We start from the raw sequence: 4,513 nt of genomic DNA, 5'->3' as shown, positions 1-4,513 counted from the left end.
TTTTGGATTTAAACCCCTATGTTAGTGTTACTTAGTCTTAGTTAGTTTGAGATCTCAATGACGTTAGTTTTGAATTGAGAATCATAATTGTCTTTCTAGACAATGTAACAAATACTTTCACTTTAGGTGGTCAAAAGTGTGTCTATCAATATATAAAAGCCGCACATTAAAGGTCATGTGTTGTATCCCAGTTTTATGAGTGCTTTAAAGACAAAGTTCAATGTCTCATATAAGGCAACTCCTACCTTTATACTCACATAGATAAGTCCATCAAGGGTGTAAATTTGTTCGAAACAAACCCAACTATAAGGCATATGGATCTTATTAAGAGTTCAACTCGAATCAAGCTATGTATGCAAGTTTCAAGCACTTGACATCAAGAATGAAAAAATTATTAAGTGTTCAATTTAGTTACTAAGAGACTTGTTCTTTCATTAAACCACTTGACATAGTTTGACCATTATCATGTGGTTGTGTTCCCATCAATGATGTTTGCCTTTATAGACTTTAACTCAATTTTTCTTGATGTCTTAAATACAATATCTCGAGAAAATCCTTTTGTCGACGGATTTGATAAGTTTCTACCTATTCAATTGAGATTACTTTTTGCTTGAGTAAATTATTCACATAATTATGCTTTAGACTTATATGCCTAACTTTTTCACAAAAAATATTACTTTTTGCTTTATATATAGTTGTTTGACTATCACAATGCATAACTATTGAGGGTACAAACTTATCTCCTAATGGCATCTTCATTAAGGGATTTTTTAGCCACTCAACTTTGATACTGGCTGATGCTAGTTCTATGAAATCTATTTTCATTATAGAATGAGTTTCTTGAATCTCCAAGCAATTACTTCACATTTATGGGTAAATATCCAACCACTTGTGGATAATGATTTATTAAAATAAGAAATCCAATTTGTATCATCGTACCCTTCAAGTACAATGGGTTCTCTCTCATAAAATCTTTCATATTCTAAAGTTTCTCTTAAGTACTTCAGGACTCGATATATTGCATTTCAATGCGCTTGTCCTGAATTACTAGTTTATCAACTCAGCTCACTCATGCTAAATGTTATGTTTGGTTTAGTTCTTAACACTAGGATCGACAACTTGCACATATGAGGCTGCCAATAATACTTGCATAATCTAACTCGGATATACTTTTTTCAGTATTAATCGACATCTTAACACTATGATCAATCGGAGTAGCAACATTATTATAATTATACTGATTATATTTTCTAATTATTTTCTCAAAATAGCGGGATTGAGTTAATCCATAATCATTTTCATGTCTAATAAGTTCAATACCAAGTATAACATCAGCTAAACTCATGTCGAACTTAGATGAAATAAAGCTTTGGATATTATTTATGCATTCTACATTATTACTCATGATTAACATACCATCGACATAGAGATAAATAATTATAACATTATTATCTTTTATTTTGCTATATATGCATTTATCAAAGTTATGAATTTTAAAACCATATTAAATGATTACTTTATCAAATTTCTCATGTCATTGTTTAAGTTTTAAACCATACAATGACCTTAAGAGATTGCAAATTTCTTTTCTTGATCGGGTGTTATAAACGATTGTTTAGGTGATTATTTTAATCCATACAATGACCTTAATAGATTGCAAACTTTCATTTTTTTGACCTGGTGTTATATAACCTTCCAGTTGTTGCATATAAATTTTGTTCTTCTAAGACACCATTCAAAAAGGCAATTTTGACATCCATTTGATGAATTTTAAAATTGTAAATTAATGCAAAAACAATTATTATTCTAAGTCATGAAATCCTACTTCGAGGAGTATAGGTGTCAAAATAATCAAATTCAGGTTTCTGTTTGAAACCTTTAGCTACAAGTCTAGCATTAAAGTTTTCAGTAGAGTCGTTAGTTCAAATTTTTCTTTTGAAAATGCATTTGCGTCCCAAGGGTTTAAAACTAGATGATAAATCAACCAAAATTTGGGTTTTATCTGAATTAATCATAAATACCTCACTAACTACAGTCACCAAGTCGTCATCGAGTTTACTAGATTTATTGCTTTAAAAATCCTTTCGGGGTCGGCATTTTCTTGCATAGTGACCCAATTTTTCATAAGTATAGCAGAAAACATTTTTCTCTTTTGAGCATTGAATATGAATTTCTTGTTCTTATCTCTAAATCTGAGTTTGAACTTTAGTTGGCATTCAACCATGTTCATCTTAACACAAACCTCTTTTAATTTAGTTTTTTTATCTCTAGATCGAGCTTCTTCATCCATTTTAGTATGTCAAATAAGTTGTCTAAAGGTAAACTCTTCATTTCAATAATCTTTCTAATATAAGGGCAATCTATAAATAATTGCATCCACCTTAAATGATTCATCAAGGTTCATACCCTCGTACTTGATTTGATTAGTCAAGATCTGCATCTCATGGACTTAGGGTAGTTGTGACTCATCATCAAAGAATTTAAAATTTGTATACTTGTTAACTAAAAACTCATAATTTTTTGCGTCATCTAATTTATACTTTCTTTCAAGTGCTTTCCACGACCTCTTTGCAGTGTTGACTTCTCACTAGAGGTCGAATAGAGTGTTGGAGAGTGTATATAGTCATCATGCTTTTACTTTCGTCTCTTGCAGTTTTCAACAATTGTTTCGTCATCCCTTTCTTTAGGACAATCCTTCGTGAGTACGAACACTATATTTGCAATGATGAGAAACATGAACACCTTGTGCTGCCATCATTTAAAATTGGTGCCACTGAATTGGGAAGCTTTTGATTTCCAACCTTTGCAGTTGCTGTTTTGCATAACTATCGCTGACAATTATGGAAACTTTTACCTGATTTAGTGGGTATGGCAACTAAGATTAAACCAGTGAGCTCGGATCAGGCACATGTAAATGCGTTGTCTTTCAAGCGATAACTGCCACACTTAGAATCAAGTCCTCGATGCAATGGATACTCGGGCGACTATGCTCTCAGGATACAACCGACCTTTCATTGTCCTTGTTCTTTAGTGAAATATCAGTTCAAATAAAATAAACCAAAAAATAAATTACGTATTTATAAAAAAAATATGTAAACTGCAGTCTTTTCCCATTAATTTGCGGTAAATATCACAACAAAATCATGATATTTTGCTATGTGATAATATCATCATATTTTGAAAGTATTGTGTGATATTTTGACCATTTAAAATGTCCACCAAAATATGGCTACTTTCTGTGCTACATTTTTGAAGTATTAGGAATATTTGTCACTATGGGAAAACCTGATTTTATATGGTGATACCGGATCTTGTATTGAAAAATTGATGGAAACAAGCAATTACGTAAAAACCTATGACATGGATAATATTCAATCTAAGAGTTGAATGGAGGTCAAATAAAAGGTTCAACCCAGTGGTACCACTTAAATCTGAACCCAAACCTACTCAACATTCAGTCTTTTTTTTTTTTACTCAGAAAAACCACCCCAGGCGTATAGACCTAGTTGTGCTGGGTCAGCCTGCCATGCTTTTGGTCGCTGTCCTGCCAGTGTAAAACTAAGGGCTTACCCCTCGACTCACAGAGTCGCCAAGCTTCGGCTTCCACAGGGGGTGACACCCATGGGGATTTGAACCTAGGCTGCCCGTCAAACACAACATTGAGTTTTTATTTGAAGATATGTTTTAGAAAACTACATTAGATTTGGGTCGGATGTCCGACCGTATGCAATCCATCCGCACCTCTAACCTCATGAAAATGATGCAACACCTAAAATGAGCCCAAAAGAAAAAAAACATATCAAATGCAGCTCGATCTGTGGATCTACAATATGACCATCATCTGATCTTTGCATTTAACTTGAATTGCATACATCATGGTTCCGGGCAAGGGTTACCCATACGGGCTCGTCTATACAGTACATACCTATCATCATCATGTTTTTTTGATGATGAGGAATGGTTGCCCAAGAGAGGAAAACCATGGGTGGGTGTTTGTGCTCGGTGGTAGAATATGAGACTTCGATTTTAGTCCCATATCGATGAAGAGAGTGGAGTGAGAGGGGGTGAAGGGTGTATAAAGTGAGGTTGAGAGGAATGTTTAACTCATACCTTTCTCGGCCTTTTGGCTAAGATCAAGTGTAGTATCTGTTCTTATCAGTTTAATATCTGATATGTGGTCCATGTGACCACACGATATTAAATTAATTTCTTTTAGGGGAAGGTGCCACCACAGTAGCTTGCTACTGGGCCCTTCGAGCGTCGCCCTTGCGTTGCACTACTGCACGGGCCTGGCGCACCCCTACCAATCTCTAATGATAAAATTTTATGAGTTTATCGATTGTGGTGTTTCATTTTTGGTAATGGAAGACGTGAAAACCGGTTAGATTCATGCTGGGTCGTGGATCAGATCTCCACAATTTATTCTATAAAAATCTTTGAAGATGTGTTTGATTGGATTGGTATGTGTCTTTTAGGATTGTGATATATGATCCTGTGATGGTTTCAACTCTTA

At 34.1% G+C, this 4,513-nt stretch overlaps 1 non-coding gene across 1 annotated transcript; it reads left to right on the top strand.

Annotated features, from left to right (window-relative positions):
- Positions 1 to 4,106: 4,106 nt before the first annotated feature.
- Positions 4,107 to 4,303, top strand: LOC149826733 (U2 spliceosomal RNA). The gene has a single exon (XR_016435820.1). It is a non-coding gene; the product is annotated as a U2 spliceosomal RNA (small nuclear RNA).
- Positions 4,304 to 4,513: the final 210 nt, after the last annotated feature.

This window comes from Nuphar pumila, chromosome 10 (genome assembly GCF_984573655.1).
Source record: "Nuphar pumila chromosome 10, dmNupPumi1.hap1.1, whole genome shotgun sequence".
Classification (NCBI taxonomy): Eukaryota; Viridiplantae; Streptophyta; class Magnoliopsida; order Nymphaeales; family Nymphaeaceae; genus Nuphar; species Nuphar pumila.
Note: the sequence above shows the minus strand (reverse complement) of the source record. Positions and strands in the feature narration are given on the sequence as shown.